We start from the raw sequence: 18,026 nt of genomic DNA on the forward strand, positions 1-18,026 counted from the left end.
AGTTCTCTCCAGAGTGAGAGAACTTTTCAGATACAGAGAACAACCTAGAGGTTACCAGTGGGGAGGGGGGGGATAGGGAGGGAGGGGCAGGGGCTATATAGAGTTGGGGGAGTAGGAGGTACAAACTATTGGGTATAAGATAGGCTACAAGGATTTATTGTATAAGATGGGGAATATAGCCAATATTTTGTAATGACTGTAAATGGAGTGTAACCTTTAAAAATTGCATAAAAAATTTCTAAAAATAAAATAGAAAAAAAAAGGGAGAGTGCTTTTGTCTACTGCCATATCAGTTCCCACTGGCCACGGATGGTATTCCATGCTGATGATCTTTTTTTGATGTTGCAATAATTGCCTCAGGTGAGAAAGAGGAAAAGACACCTTTCTTCAATTGTTATCTTGACCCATTCCCTCTCCTGATGCCCTCCCCCTAACACATGTGAGGCATTTCCCACCTGTCTACCCTGGCCTCTCGTTCTTCCTTCTCATCTCATGTACGTGATTTTAGATGCTCAAGAGGAATATCTTTGGTGATGCTTGTTTTGATGGGAAACGTGCAAGCGGTAGACACCGGGAATGAGCCTTACAAAGCTGCTTCTCTTCCTCATTCTTGTTGCATTTTGTAACTTCATTTTTTGTTGATCTGGGAAGTTGAGGACTGAAGGATGGAGCTCAGTTTGATATGTCTGGAATTAAGTAAGAGGGTGGGAGAGGGGCAAGCCTATAATTGGTGCAGGAAGAGGTTGGTTCCTGGTAGTAACTGAAAGAAGACCAACCACAACACAGCTCATCTCCCTCCCTGCTCTTTTTTTTCATAGCACTATTCCATGTCTAACTCAAGATAAATAGAATTTATTTATCTTTTTTTTACTATCTTTTCCCATAGAATTTAAGCATTATGAGGGCAGAGATATTTCTCTGTTTAGTGTGTGTGTGTTTTATACTTTTACTGCTGTATCTCTGGTATGTAGAATAGCACCTGGCAAACAGTAGGTGCCCAATATTGTTCAAATCCAGGGGAATTGGCCCACAGTGAGTGCAGTGAGCCAGAGAGAAAAGGGCATACGGTGGCAACGGAAGAGGGTGGAGTCTGGTTACATGGGGTCACTTCAGGCCGTGCTCTGGATTTAGGATTTTATCTAAAGTGCAGTAGAAAACATTGCATTAAATGTGGAATGTGATGTCAATTACCATTTTTTCCCCAATAGGGAACTACCACAATTTCTCTTCGTAAGTTATGGTAGGTTGCACTTTAAAAAAGCAATATTATTTCAAATGATAGCATGTCCGGAGCCTGTGCTCCGCAACGGGAGAGGCCACAACAGTGAGAGGCCCGCGTAACGCAAAAAAAAAAAAAAAAAAAAAAGGACTTACAATGTAGGAAGACTGAGGGCGTGTCTCAGAAAAATCTGAATTCAGCTTTAACCCATTGTAATGGTCGTCATCAGAAAAAGTGTTCATTCTTCCCACTTTTCTAATTCCCTGCATTGGTATAAGGTATGATATTCCTATTAATTTTTAAAATTAAATTACTTTAGAAGAGGCTCGTTAAAAATAGAAATAAGCATTTTATTATCTTTTGTGTAGAAAGGCAGATTTGGGGTAGATTGCACGTTTAATTGGCTTCCTTAATCACGTTTTTTAATCAGCCCGATTTTCTGCTGGGCATATTTGTGATCACTACAATGATTAGTCATTGCAGGAAACATTTGGGGATTCACTAATATCTTTTGTCAGATGATCTTTCTGATGGAGGTAATACAACTCCTCTTCCTTATGAAACTTTTCTATATGATAACAAAATTGGGTTCAGAATTGATTAGATTGGTGAAATTCAATAACTGTAATTATTAATTCATTTATTAGTTTTTAAACCGCAGTAACATTTCTGACAGTCTTGGTTTCTTAAAAAAAAATCAATTGCGTAGAAGATATAAAGCCCATTCTGGTTAATCACCTCATTTATTGAATAAAAGAAGAGAATAGCAAGACAAAGATGAAGCATAGGAGGTTCTTTAATGACAGATGAAAATTAATGAATACTGAGAGAAGCCAGTGCTTCCACTTGATTTTTAGTGTGAGTATGAAGCAGATAAGCCAAAAAGAGAACCTAGCCAGAGATGCACATTAGTCTTTACTATGTCCTGTCCGTACATGTTCCAAGCTTCCTTTTTTCCAAAACCCAGTGTGTGTCTCTATCTCCTGGCATGTGCCATTTTAGTTGGGGAAGCTGAGATACTGAGCTGCGCCGAGGCACCGTCAGCGTGAACACAAGGTATGGGGATCAAAAATGGATCAGATCCAGCTGTGTTCTGGCCATTGTTTTGAGGAAGTTGCAATACCAGAGTTTGCCACTAGCTTGCTTATGGTATTAGACAAATCATTTCAGAGCTGGGTCCTTGGTTCTCTCATCTTCATGATGAAGGGTTTGGACCAGTATTTTCTTTTTCTTTTTTTTTTTTTTTTTTGTGGTATGCGGGCCTCCCTCTGATGGCTCACGGGCCCAGCCGCTCCGCGGCATGTGGGATCCTCCCAGACCGGGGCGCGAACCCAGTTCCCCTGCATCGGCAGGCGGACGCGCAACCGCTGCGCCACCAGGGAAGCCCTGGACCAGTATTTCCCAAGGTCCTTTCTAGACAGAGCATTCTCAGTTTCTACTGTACTCCTTTTCTTTTTATCCTCTTGGCTGTGAAATCTGTATACGGGTTCCCTTGAATAGAACTGAGAGTGCCAATCTAAGTTTAGCCTGGAATCTTCCACCGAAAGGCTTCTTAATCTTAATAGGAAGAACCCTTTTGCTTCATAGGTGAGTAAGCTGATGACTGGCAGAGTTAAGGGAGATACTGACCAGGGTCAACAAATAGAGGTTTGCTATGTTAGTTATCTACTGCTATGAAACTTAGTGCCTTTTGAAACGTCACAGATTTATTATTTCCAGCAATGCTGTTGGACTGGCTTCTTTATATGCAGCCCCAGCTCAGAGTTCTAAGAAGGTGAAGACCTAAGTTGCAAAGCTTTTTGAAGCTTGGGTTCTGGGATTTGAATAGCGTCACTTCTCCTACATTCTACTGGTCAAAAGTCAAAGGACAGTCCAGATTTAAGGCTTGGGGAGATAGAGTTCATCTCTTGTTGGGAGGGGTGGCAAAGAATTTGTGGCCATATTTAATCTACCACACATAGACTATCATTTCTTCCTCCAAGATCTGTGCCACATGATTAGTTAAGGTGCTTTTTTGGCCAAGTCATTATGCAGCCTTAAAATCCTTTTTAACACAGTGCTCCAGGCAGCCAGAACAAATCAATCATAACTGCCACAAGAAATGAAATGTATCTGCCATCTGGACTCTGCAGTGAGCTGTTGATGGGGTCTGGATGGGAAATTCAGAATTCCTGGCTTTCAGTCCAGGGTGTTTCTTTCTCCATCACTCTGTCTCCTCACTTTTGGTCAGTTCTTTCACATTTCGCAGGTTACATTTAAAAAGTCACTTATTTCTATCACTAAATTTTCTAAAAATGTGCATCCTTTGAAGTTTTGAACAATACCATCATGTGTTATGTGTTTCTGAGGTAGATTACGGCATAAACCACTGTTTTAAGTGTTATCAATTTGGATACCACCTTAACCAATGATAAAACTTGGGTCAATTCAAATGATGACATCTGGATCAATAATGCAAAAATAGGGTATTATGTGACTCTTGACGTGATACAATGAGAAAGTTACATCTGAGACCCCTGAGCATTCTTGCCAAATCTAGTAATTAAGAAGCAGTCAGCAAATACAGATCATGAGATATTTCACAAAAGAGATAGTCTGAAATCTTAAACAGGTGTCAATTTCATGAAAGATTTCCCCCCCCCCCGCCCAAAAAAAATATGTGAAGGATTGTGCTAGATTAAAGTCAATGAAAGAGACATGTAAAAATTGCAATTCATGATTCTATACTCTATTTGATTTTGGATTTTACAAAGTTCTAAAAGATCTTATTGGGACAACTGAGGATTACATATTAGATAGGATTATTGTATCAATGTTACATTTTTTAGCAGTTATAAATAGTTTAGCAGTTATGTAGGAGAACATCCTTATTGCTAAAGAAAAAGGATGATATATTTAGAGGGGAAGACTCAAAATATTTGCAGCTTATTTTCAAATGGGTCAACAAAAAATGAATATAATATATATGCATGTATATACACAGTGTATGTATGCATATACATATATATATATTTAGCATTGAAGGAGAGAGAAAGCAAATATGCCAAAAATATTAATTTACAAATGTAGGTGATAGGTCCATAAGTCTTCATTGTACTTTTAACTTTTTTTAAGGTTAGAACATTTTTAAATTAAAAAGTTAGGGGAAAAGTCACCAACTTGTATTTTGTGGCTGAGACCATGCCTGACTTTGAGCTCTTATGATCAAGTATCCAGTGCCAACCATATGATTAAATTCTAAGGAATTCAATTGCAAAATGCTGCATTTCTAAAAAGGCACATTTTCTTTACTTATAGACATATGCAAGGAGAAGAATCTCAAGTACAGGCAGTTGTTTCAATATGGTAATTGATAGAAAAAGTTAACCAAGTAGAAAACTGTAATGTGTCATAATAAAAGATGTTGAGATTTGTCTATATGTTATGTGGGCATTATGGTTCACAGAGTTATATATTATGCCAGAAGCCCTGGGTGACAAGGGTTTCATTTCATTCTGCTCATATTCTGTGGATGACTTTGAGCAAGTCATTTTAACTTGGGCGGAACTTGGTCATCCTATAAAATGAAGAAGCGAATTCTGGGTTACATTCTGGGTTAATTACCTATCTGCAAAGTTTGGTAAACAGCTTTTCCTATCTAAATGTTCAGTCTTCGAAACACATTGAGTATTGCCGTGCTGAGGAGCTAAGGTAGTATTTACCGATTCTGCGCCTGTTTCGAGATTGTTCTCACTGGATCCTGTGCAAGGTTTTATCCTGTCTGTAAGTTACTATACTAAGAGCAAGCTACCTGTGTTTTGACAACTCTGTTTTCCTGCACAACTCTTAATTTTTTCTCATGCTCTAGAAGTGTAGGTGGTTGAAAGCCTATGAAATAATTAGCCACTCTAAACTGCGTTTCACAAAATATGAAAATCCAGCTCCTTTGAGAGAAGGCTGAGTCTTCTGTAAACACAGTAGAAGAGGGAAGACAGGATCTGGGTGTAACAGGTTTGGGAAGGCTTTGGATGGATGAAGGAGATCTGAGAAAAGAAGTCTGGTATGCATGTTCATTATGTGCACAGACATTGTAGGGGGAACTCCCGTGCTGAAACTAAGGAGATATAATTGGAGTCCTATCTGCTGGAGGAAACTGAGCAGTATTGTTGGCTAGGTGCAGTGAAAGCAGTGCAAAACTCAATTGGAGTTAACATGTAGCAGGCAACAGGAGACAACAAAGGTTGCTGAATAGGGGATTGATGGGGGCAGGAGTAAATCTGAAACTAAGTAATGCATGACAACATTATGCAGAGAAAGACCAGCAAAGATCTTTCCCTTGGAAGTTTTGGGTGAGGATGAGTATTCAGCTCTGACATACAAGGCCTAGTCTAGCAAGGTGCCATTAAGGGAGTATAAGAGAAAGAGTAAGGTTCTATGGAGGTAGGAGGTAAGGAGAGTTTGATTGATTAGTGATGTCTGCAAAGGGCAAGGGTGGCCCCATAGAAGAACACAAGTCAAGTATTTGCTGATCCTGAAATAGAGGGAAGAATAAACCCAAAATTCCAACCTATGTGATGAAAAGAATAATTGGGAACTGGGTTGGGAGAAAGTTGATGATTTAGTTTCAGTTATACTTCTATTCGAGGACAGCACATTAAGTACATTTGAGGTCACTGTCATTAGTTCCTGCCATGGACTTTGTTGCATTTACTAGACAGTGTTCCGAGTAGAGAGAGTGTAGGTGCTGGAACTCCTATGGAGGTCAAGTGAGTAAACAAGTTTGCTCTATTAAGCTGCTTATTTGTACACATACATATTTTCTTGTAATGATCACTCAGTTCCATGTATCTAGTTAATTCAGGAATCATTTCGGTGTATAGTCACCATACAGTACTGTCAGCCATCTGGCAGCTGCATTACTCCACTCATTAGTGATTAAGAAGGACAAAGAATATAGCGTTCTTATTTAATCCAAAATAATCTTTCAGGAATTATAAACAATAATCATTGAAACTTGATACTTATAGCAGGGAGGAAACAGTGCTTAATTTTGAGATGCTGTGATTGGCACTTGTGCCTGGGACTGAGTTCTGCTTCCATCTTTAACTTACAAGCTCTGTGCCTTGGAATCATACTTCCTTGTGCTGGGCCTTGGTTTCTACTCTGAAAAAAGAAGGTGTTGTGTAAACTAGGGATGGTGAGGATGTGCTGCCTCTCTTTTATCCTGCATCCCTGGCAAACAGGGTCCTCTTTGCCTCTGATCTTGGATGAGGTGTCACAGCCATTTCAGTACTTGGCACCAGTTGGCTTGTGACCTGGACATTTTTGTTGTCCATGGGATAGTGAATCCCAAAAGAAAAATAATTAACAAAATAGCCATGGCAAATATGTGTTGAGCTTTTATATGTGTTGGGTCCTATGCTAAGCACTTTACATGTAATATGTTAAGATTTATATAAACTTGTATGTGTTTTCAGTTAAGGAGGATGGTTAAAAGCAAGTGGAATTTCAGGCTCAAACTGTGGGATAGAGTATTGAAATTAGTTGGAATAATTTAAGAAAATGGCCAGAAGTGTAAAGTTAAGAAAAAATAAGACTCACTTTTTCATTTCTAAAACCTAGCCTAGTAGAACATCGCTGATTAGTGTTTGACCCAGGAAATTAATGATTGGGTGAATGAACAAAATTGTGAGGCAAGGATTGTCCTCAGCTCGTGGATCCAGCCTCTTTCCTTATTGTTGGATTAAAATCTGCTGACCTGTTAATAATTTTATTCTATAGTATTCAGTTGATTCTCTCCACTAGGAACTTTCAATTCCTAAAATAAGGCCTAATTGATGATTCATAGGTTGCATTCTTCTAATAAAAAAACCATCAACTATAGACTGTACTTCTTTCAACTGCTATATAAGAAGAGGTTTTAGAAAGTACTTCCATCAGTATATTCATTTATCATCACTAAGAAATAAAGCCCAAATTCATTATCTTTCTTCCTTAGAGCTAAGGTTTCGAGTATCCATCAAGTGAAAGAGCAGCTGGTAAAGCTTTTGTAAGTTAATGGCATGATCATGGGTCCTAATAGGGATATCATGCCTACATTAGGACAGTACCCTGCCTTAAAGAATATAGGCCAGTTATTTAAATAAGTTATACATAGTTTCACCTGTTAATACTTCGAAAAGAAAGTCAGCTGAGGACAGCATTAGTGAATTCTGACAGTTGGGATACAAATTTATTATGACAAGTCAATTTTCCTTTTAGTTTCTAGGACGGTTGTAAAATAAATGGACCTACCCAGTGTATTAAATTAATGGATTTAATTTTTCATCTGAAGGAAGAGAAAGAAAAAGCTTATGAAATGCTACCCTAGAACTCCAGGACATTCATTGAATTTCCGGCTCATAATATAGCTTCTAAAATGCAATTATAACTTTCATCTTCAACTTCATCCAGTGACAAATCTCTCTGGAGTGACTGTCACTGGATTCTTTCCTTAGAGAGCATCTCTTTTCTCAGGGAAAATGATACTCAGAAGCATCCAAAATAGTTCTAGCCAAAATTAAACTATGGAAATTTGATCCAACCCAGATTTTCAGTGATTGCATCCATATATATCAATAACATCTCCTGCCCTTTAGACTTCACCAGCTTCTCGTGTTTCCTGTATGACATAAGCACCTGTCTGCCACAAATACATGTTGCTGCCTTCTGTCCCATGGCTCTCCATACCAAATATGAAGCTATTACATATTTAGCTAAGGTTCCTCCCAGCAGACTGTCTAAGCCCAAAGTTGGCTACCATTTCTTGATACTTGAGCTGTAGCTGTGATTAATCCAGCTGCTAATATGGTCCTACCTTTGTTAGAGTCTCATCAAAAGGCACCAAGCCTGCTGGGGATAAGGAGATACTGGGTGTCTATTGATGACCTGTTTCCCTCATCATTGCCTGCGCTGTCAAGCCAATGTCCCACACAATGTGGATGCAAGGATTACTATGACAGTGTCTGTCCACATCCATTTATTCCCAGCACCCAAGGCAGACTCTACGGCTGCGCTGCATGTCAGTTTGATTATCTTAGTGGCTGGAGACATGGAGCAGAGAGTGAAATTTTTCAAACGCTGATTGAGAAAGACCCACTTAGTGCAGTCAGACAGAAGTGGGCAGATAAGAGGTTCCCAGATAGTGGAAACACAGCATACTCGGTGATTATTACTATTATTATCATTTTTATTATTCTCTAATCTGTGTGATTTCCTAGGCACATTCCTAAAACTTAATCATTTAATAGAGTTCTACACGAGAAATAAAAAAGTGGACATCTCTATCTTGCCTCTGTAATAAAGACTTGTTGACAAAGCTTCTATCCACCCGTGTAACTGAAAAGGCACTTCATTCTTTTCTCCATTGTTCAGGCATGACCAGATGGAAAAAACCTGCACCAACCACTTTAATGTCTTGATAGACTCCTTATGTGGAGAGTAAAGGGGTACATCATAAGTGGGTAGAACTTAATTTTAGAAGGGGACTGGGTGGCTACTAGCATCAGCTTCACTGTCCGTGTGATGCTTGACTTAGTGGCATTTTCAGTACCCAGTTGAAAGTTGTAGAGCCAGCATCTTTTCAAACTAATCATAATTTCCAGGTTTTTAAAATAACTATCAAAGGTGCCACTTAAGAAATCTTTCATAAACAGTGCCAGATCATTAATTGATGCATTTCTGGCTCATAAAGTAGAAACAAATTTCCCCCAGAAGAAATGTGTTTTTTAAACAAAATCGAGCATCGTATATATAATAAAGCAAAACCCAGCAGGAAGGGTTGGTTAGTAGAGTGACAGCACCAATTAGTTCCTAAATTATTTATTTATTATGTGTGACTCTGAGTGCCACTTTTAACCCTCTTTCCGTATATCTACAATGAGTAACAAACCAATGCTTGGAAAATAAGCACAAAGTCGTTTTATAAATTATATCTGGAAACCTGCCTAGATCCTGAAGGAACCTGCTGGTTCCTTCATTTCTATATTTATCTAAGCATGGAACTGACTCGTGTGGGGATTGGTGGTAGATGTTAGGTTGTTTATAAGGAAAAAGAAAAGAAAATATGATTATCAGTGGTAAGATAAATCCAAGTTTTGTTGTTCTGGCTTTTTTAAGGAAAACATTATTTACACAGGAAAACATTAGGTACTGGGTTTGTTTAATGAGTACTATGAAGAAAAACATCGGTTTTTCTTTACGTTTGGGGTTATCCTAGCACATGTTAAACCTCAAATGCTTATTTTACATTACAAAGAGATCTTTAATGAATATCGCATAGCAGTGAGTGTTGCAGGGCTTAATAATCAATATCTCTACAATGGAGTGTGTGTTAATTCTATTTAAGGAAATGACTGTGCGTGACCATCTGAGTGAACTAATTACACTAGCACTTTTTTAAGTACTGACTGTGTACCCAGCACTGTGTGCAGCTGAGATATGAATCAACAGGAAAACCAGGTTAATGATCCTTCTATGCCATTTCATTGCAGATGTAGTGACTATGTAAGGTTTGGCCTGTCATCGAAATTAATAGACATTTACTTAACTTTCATCTCCTAGTTCTTTTATGAAATAGGGCTTTTTACCTGAAGAGAGAAGCGTAAAACTGGGAAATTAATGGATTTTATGCTGTTCTTAATGAATGCAGCCATGTCATATATTTTGAGGAAACACTATGATTTTAATAGTATTTGTGGATGAATGCAGGATATTTTTACTCATTTTCAAGAATGTAGACTGTAGCTAAATTGATAGGGTATTCTTTTCAGAATCTTTTCCTTCATTCTCATTTTGTCCCTTCAACTCACTCCTTGAATTTTTTCAAAATAAAATTTGTTTAGAAATAATAAAAAGTTGCTCTACTTTGAATAACTCTGTACTTAAATGAAAGGAAAACAATTCTTCTTTTCATATTTTTCAAATATCTTCCTCCAAAAACATGTATGGTAAAAATCAAATTAGTTTGGATTTCATTATTTTAGAATTTGTTTTATTTCAGTTATCTTTATTGTGACACAAAATAATTTGCTGGAAAAAATGCTGATGTTGGAAATTTCCCATGAAAAAGAATAAACCTCCTCTCTCCGGCACCTCCCACCCTCATTAAATTAAAGGTTGATCAGGGGCCATATATCTCTTCCTATGCTGATTATAAACCGTTCCTTCCTGGAGAGGGGGGAGAGGGGCGGGACTAGCGATCGGTTACTTGGTTTAGGTGAACACATCAACCGTGTAATTCTGCTCCTTGTGCCTTCTGTTTTTCCTATCTAGGTTGTTCACAGTGCTTTCAATTTCCCAAAGTCTACTCATCTTCCATTACCAGATAAGATCCTTCAGTCTCTGTGAATTCTACCAGTTGTCCCTCCTAAGGCAATCTATTAGTCTACCACCACAGACTCCCAGCTCTGCATTCACATTCTGGCTCCGCTATCTGCTATGTGATTTTGGCAAAATGTGCTTCACTCTTCTCTTGTGTACAGCAAGTATCATAATAACTGTACTCATTTCGTGGAATTGTTCTGATGATTATGGAGGCTAATGCATTTCAAGAGCTAAGTCTAGCTCCTGGCACACAGGATATTTATAAATGTACACACGGTTCATATGTATACCAGCTATATCAACTTATAAGCATGGTTTATATTCTAAACTTTCTTGCTTCTTCATGGTATAAATAAGCACCTTCCATAATTGTCTAAAACATCCATTTTAATGATTGCATAGTATTCATTTGTATGTCAGACCCTCATTTTTTATATCATGTTTTACTTTAAAAATACAGGTTTAACGGTATAATTGTCATTGCATAGTTAAATGCTTGTGCAAATCTAAGATTGCTTTGCTATGATTAATTTCCAGGGGAGGAGTTACTAGGTCAAAAAGTATGAATATTTTTAATGGTTTTGAATCAGATTCCAGTTTGCCTTTACAGAACATCACTCTTTCCAGCACTGAGTATTATTGAAAAAACAAAACACAACTGAGTAAATGTTAAAGATCTTGTTGACTGTATTCAATGATTCATGTATCCAGTCCAGCAGATAGAGAGTAGATGGTTTGGAGATGTGGGTCTTAACATAAGGGACTCCATTTTGTTCCTCTGTTATTGTTTTTAACATTATTATAGTTTCTTTTCACTTTGGGCCAATTTAGTGGGTGACAAAAAAGATTTTTGTTTAAATTTACATTTCTTTGAATGCTGAGGAAGATAAAAATTGTTAGTATTCTTTTAGGTCTTTAGTATCTCTTTTTCTGTGAACTGCTTATCTGTATGTATCCTTTCCAACTTTTCTATTGGTGTGTGCATCTTTTTCTGTATTGATAATGTGACAGAAACATAATTATCACTAGATTTGTTTTTTAGGGTGAGGGAGTTCAAAGGGTCCAAAATGACTGCATTAAGTATTTGATATATTTAGTTTATCAACATGAAATTAACAATATTGTTCAAGTCTTGACTTACAGAACAGCAGCTTTATGTGGTTTAACCTAATCATTTAAGGTTTTGTGAAATTGTCAAGCAGTTGAGTAGACTGCCTCAGACTTGTACATGAATTTTGCTATTTGGCTTATGCAAGTCTATTAGACTATTTTCAATCATATTTTTGGCTTGAGAAATAAAGGTTATTAAGAATCTACTTCTAAATGATTGGGTGCCATCTCCCTATTGCAGTGACAAAAGATTTTGAATACAGTTTCCAAAATATAGTATATAATCAGATTTAATTTTTCAACAAATTGTGAGTGACATTATCCCATTATTGCATTGTGGATTGCAGATATTTCAACTGGAAGTGATGGAGCTTCAGTTTATAAACACTTATGTTGCCTAGTGTTTTAAAGTTTGCTCGTAACTTTCATACATTATCTCGTTTGATTTTGACAATAACGCAATGAGGGACACAGAGCAGTGCCCTGTTATTATAGAAGTGAAGGCTAAGGCTCACAGAGGTTAAGGAACACCCAAAAGCCAGACAGCTAATATACTGCAGACACTGGCTAAGAACCCAGGTCTTCAGATTTTGAATCTAGTGCTTTTTTTTTTTCTCTTCCTTGATCATTGAATCACTTGACCTGGAAATATGTGCCTTCACCTTTGTTAGAAAAATAAAACCAGTAGGATTCTAAACCTCATGAGAAGCAATAATGAGAAGCTCCCAAGTTCCATTGCTCTGTTTTTGTTGTGTCTCTCTTATTTTAAGAACATATGTTTCAGAATTTGCTATGTAAACGCCAGTTTGAATTTTACAATGAAAAGTGAAAAACAATGGCATAAGAACATGTTTATTTTATTTAATATGTATGGTGTTCACAAGGGCTTGCTTCATTTTCAATTGATTTCACAGTTTGTTTGTTGTTTTTTTTTAGCAGCGCAGCCTTGGGGTAATGTCAAGTTACACATAAAGAAGGGATTTTAATGAATATCCATGGAAGTACTCTCCTCCTCATTTATTTCTGGTGCCTTTTTTTCTCTAACTAAATGCTATAGCTGGTCTCTGGAGCACAACGTGATACTGAATCAGTTTCCCATCACTAGTTTCAATTCTTTCTTGAGCTCTCATACCCAGAAACTATCATGCCGAGGATCGGTGCCCTTGTGGTAGAATATATTGGTTCAGGGAATTACTGTTCTAGTCTGAGTCTTCCTGTGCAATTATTTCCTTCATGAAATAAGTTAAATAGGGTGGGAGGCAGATTGGGGCAGAATCTCAGTATTTCTTGAAAAATTGTAAATAATAATTAAAAATTTAAACAAAATTGAAGAGAGAAAGCACGGCCAAGCTGTGACTGGGCCATTATTATAAATTTCTTGTTCATGGTCATGTCGTTAAATATATAACAAGTTAAGAAATAATGCTTGCAAGAACAGATTGGAACTGAAATGGATTTAAATTAAGCATCTGTGTGTGTGTGTGTGTGTGTGTGTATGTGTGTGTGTGTGTGTGTGTGTAAAATAGAGGATATATCCTCTATTCTCTTATATTCTGGCTTTTTGGCAAAAAAATTCCCATCTTCCCTTTCGGAAGCCTCTTGGAAGAGACCAATTTCTCTGATGGCCATTTGTTTCTTCTTATTCAACTATTCGCTTTTACCTGCTGATTTATAGACTTTTGATTAGCTTTTATACATTATAAAAATAGATATTTTATTTGCAAAACAATTCTATTGTACTTAGAAATAAAACTATTCAAAATATGCTGGATTATCAGAGGATGTCCAAATTCCTGGGTTTTTTTTCTTTTTAATTAGCAGCACAGTAGAGCAAAACTATTTAGAAATTAAAAGACGAAAAGCTATATACGTTTTAGTAAATCTGATCATAGGATAGTACTTCTAGAACTCTGTGGAGAAATATTTGACCCTGGTGGTTTTGTGTGTGTGTGTGTGGTACGCGGGCCTCTCACTGTCGTGGCCTCTCCCGTTGCGGAGCACAGGCTCCGGACGCGCAGGCTCAGCGGCCATGGCTCACGGGCCCAGCCGCTCCGCGGCACGTGGGATCTTCCCGGACCGGGGCACGAACCCGTGTCCCCTGCATCGGCAGGCGGATTCTCAACCACTGCGCCACCAGGGAAGCCCTTGACCCTGTTTTTAAGGTGAAGGTCAAAATCTGAGTAAAAATGATAGAAGAAGAATATGCATATATGTTCTCTGTAATTATCTGGGAGCTGGGTCACCAAATTAAAAAGGATGGATTCACTTCTAATGACTTTGAGTGTAGGTTTTTGAGCTTTTTATGGCTCACTTTCATAGATAAAGGCACTTGAAAATTATTAGCATTTTCTTATATCAAGAACATTTACTGCAGTTAGAAAGTATGCTAATGGCGAATAACATGAAAAGGTTGTATGCATCTATGCCCCTTTATTTTGGCTGCCATTTTGAAACCTAGTCCCTTATGCACTTGGCCATTGTGGAGCTCAGTGCTTGAAATATTTATCGAAGTGCGAATTCATATGAAAACTAATGAGTACATGCATTTTTACATTTGCCTTTTTACTGATATGTAGTGTGGCACTCTCTCTGTAAGGATTGCATCCAAGCCTTTGATGTAGTGAAACTTTCCATTAGCAACAGTTCTGTGAGGCTACCTGCCTCTTGGTAGGGAATTGTTCTTTCATGACAGCCATCCTGCTTTGATGAAGATATTCCTTTCATTGTGTTTATGTGCCTTACTTGTTAAGAATACTAAGAGCTCTGTTTACAGATGACACTGAGTTTTATGTTAAACCTTCGAAATTACAGTAAATAGAAATAAATACAAGCAAAACTGAAACTATGAAGCACTTCTGCCCTCCTGTGTGTATGATGTTGGGAGGGAAAGAGAATTGTAAACAGGTTATAAGAAGGAAAGGTTAATTGCTTAATTCAAGGCAAATAGGAGAATAAAGGTAAATCAGACTCATTGAATAATACCCAGTAATACTCCCCCAACACACATGCAATGGAAGAATACGACATTTACCCCAAATTATTGTTGTAGAGAAAACATTTATAATTATAGAACTGGAAAATAAGGTTCTAGAAAGATTAATGTGTCAATAACACCAACAACGTTGTCAAATTTAAGCTGAGTTTTAACCATCCTAAAAAATGAATAGGAGTTATTCTTATCCATCCTAGTCAAAGTTATTTGTCCTGCTCTTTTATAAATATAGGTATTCAAATAATAGCCATGTCCTAGTGTTTATCTGATTCCAGTTTAGCTGAGGTGGTCAAGGAAGGCTTTTTGAGGAAGTGTAATTTGAATTGAGCCCTAATGGGACCACCACGGACGAAGGCATCCATGCCAAGACTGGGAGAACGGCTTTTGAAGCAGAAGTACTCGAAAATATGAAAGCCTTCAGGGGGGCTGAGCTTAGCATGGGGATGAAGGACGGGAAGGAAGGAAGAAGGGTGGAAGTGACATGAGGTTGAAACAGGAGTCAGATTTTGCTGGGCCTTGAAGTCTATGGTAAGGAATTTAGATTTTTCATTACAAAGGGAACCCATTGGAATGTATGAAGCAGGAAAGTGACATCTGATATTCAGTTTAGAAAGATCATCCTTGTTTCTCTGTGGAGAACGGAATATGGGGAGAAAAGAGGGCGAGGGTTTTTACAGTCATTTGAGCAGAAGATTCTGGTTCAGTTATTTATTTATTTATCTAGTCACAGAAAATCCAATGAACTCCTCCTGCAAGCTAGGGCACGGTACTTTGTCCTGGCGGCCCCAGGGTTATTAAGAGAGGTAAGGACTCTACTCTGACCAACTTTTGCCTCTATTAGAGGTGCAGGTACTGTTAAGCCCTGTGAAGACAATAAAACAAGGTAGTGCAGTGGAGGAGGTGTGTCCATTTAAATAGAGTGTCTTGGCCATGGTGGAACCTGAAGGACTAGAAGCAGCCAGGCATGAAAGAGCCTCATGAAAGAAGTTCCAAGGACTGGAAAGATCAAGTGCAAAGGCACTGACGGGGAACAAGTTTGGCAAAAAAAGAACACTCTTGTGTCTGTAGGGACCAAATGAGAGGCGATTACAGCCCCAGAGAAGTCAGCTGGGGCCTCATCATATAGAATAAGAAGTCATTTCTTATGACACTTTTGGGCAAGTGGGCATGGAGACAGAGAATGAGGTAAAGACTGGGAAAGAGTTTATGGTGGTGTGTCAACTATTTATGTCTTCTGGGGACAAGTACAGGATGTGTCCAGCGGGTTGGGAGCCCTATACTCCTCATGTGTCATTCATTGTGTAAAGTAATTGAATCGTGAACATCCTTGTTGGCTCTTTCCATTAGTTTATTAAGATGGGGGTGTTGGCTCTTAGCCTCCTTCTCATTTAGCTGTTTTAAGAAACTGTTGTTCATGATAATTGTCAGGAATTTGATTTTCTTCTCGCCACTTTATGAATTCCAAAATGACGATTGCTTAGAGGGAAACGGAAACTTCCTTGTTCTTAAAAGAACAAAATGAGCCATATACATGGGGAATATTTCTCCCACTGTTTAAAGTAGTATTGCTTTAAGTGGTGTATAATACAACGTTTACTTTACTCTTTGAAAATCCCTAATGAACAGATGCATTTGAAATTACCCCAGTGTCTAGTTTGCTCCAGTTAACATTCTCTTTAATGGGAGCAGGTGGAAAACGTGAAAGAAGAATTACTAAAATGGCTGTTTTGGCTATTATTTGAACATGTAAGTTGTTCCGACCAGAAAGTGAAAATTATTGGAAAGGAAAGTTATTTTTCATTAACTTGAAGAGCTGGTCCAGAACTGTTATGAAAGTGGATGTTAAGTGGGGTCTGTGCTATCTGCTTCATATGCACGGTGGATGATTGATTTCCTCAGCCCAACTAATAGAATACTTTTCCACCGACCTTGGTGCAATTGCATTATATAGTTGCAATTTTCAACATTACATTTTAATAGAATTTTTTGGGCCTCTTTGTTATTAATAAAGTTAAATATAATCAGAAATGAAAATGTCTGCTGAAATAGTCACCTTGTCGCCCTTCACAAAGAGGGGAGACCTTTGTACTCTTCTTGTTTCCTGTCACTGCTTTGCCTAGAGGAAGCAGTACATGCACATTTGTTGAATCAGATTGTCTCTTCTTCCCCAGATTCATTTCTGCCTCAAAAAGACCAAGATGTTTTCCTTCAAATGGGAAAAAAATTCTAAGCAACACCCTCAAAATATGAAATCAACCACAAAATTCATTACTTGAGATTTTTCATTTAGAGAAATGATCATAATGACATGCTGTGTTCATGAGTGAGATTTTCTGTCTGTAAGCTCTTAATGTATAGTTTGCCTTTAAAATTAAGTTGCCTACTTTTCTAAATCAAACATAGATTAAACAGCCACATAATTACTTTCTGGATCGTTTCTTTGCCACTGCAGGGATATGGCATATGTTGGACATTGTGGATCTTATTGTTTTAATTTTAAGAGATAACATGAGAAAATAGTTATTAAAATAAAAAATCACTCCAGCCTATTAGGGTAATATAGGGTGTGTTTCCTTTCTGTCTTTTTTCTATTAATAATATTGTTTGAACTTAATTTTAATATAAGAAATTTTGTAGATGTGTGAATGGATACCAGCATTTAGTCAGAACAAAAGACAGAAGATATAGCTGGCAGAATATTCATACTTAAGGCAATAATTAACTGATATTTAAAACATGTTTTATGGTAGAATAATACCCCTGCACTGAGCTAACTGTCCAAAATATAGACAAAATTTAAAAAAAAAAGAGTACTCAAAGGCATTGTTAGTAAAAAAACTGCCTGCCCTTAACTTGAAGGATCTAGTTAACATGAGAGAGAATATGATCACACAAATTAAACAAAAGCCTTAAAAAGCACAGAGTAGAGATTTAATTACAGACTGTTTTCCATAGAAATTGGTGCTAAAAAGGCAATGTTGTTTGCCTGGGATGTGTTTTATCTTACTGTTGGGAGTCAGTGCTGGGCACTGGTTAAACGCTCAAGACATGGTGGTCAGATCTACCCAGCTCCCCATTTTCTTTTCTTTTTTTTTTTTTTTAACATCTTTATTGGAGTATAACGGTTTTACAATGGTGTGTTAGTTTCTGCTTTACAATAAAGTGAATCAGTTATACATATACATATGTTCCCATATCTCCTCCCTCTTGCGTCTCCCTCCCTCCCACCCTCCCTATCCCACCCCTCGAGGTGGTCACAAAGCACCTAGCTGATCTCCCTGTGCTATGCGGCTGCTTCCCACTAGCTATCTATTTTACGTTTGGTAGTGTATATATGTCCCTGCCACTCTCTCACTTCGTCAC

General features: G+C 37.7%; 1 protein-coding gene across 1 annotated transcript in view; it reads left to right on the forward strand.

Annotated features, from left to right (window-relative positions):
- The window catches only part of GPC6 (glypican 6), a 1,083,120-nt gene that overhangs the window by 156,710 nt on the left and 908,384 nt on the right, over nt 1-18,026 (forward strand). The gene's annotated exons all lie outside the window — the stretch shown is intronic.

Source organism: Physeter macrocephalus, chromosome 13 (assembly GCF_002837175.3).
Source record: "Physeter macrocephalus isolate SW-GA chromosome 13, ASM283717v5, whole genome shotgun sequence".
Lineage (NCBI taxonomy): Eukaryota > Metazoa > Chordata > Mammalia > Artiodactyla > Physeteridae > Physeter > Physeter macrocephalus.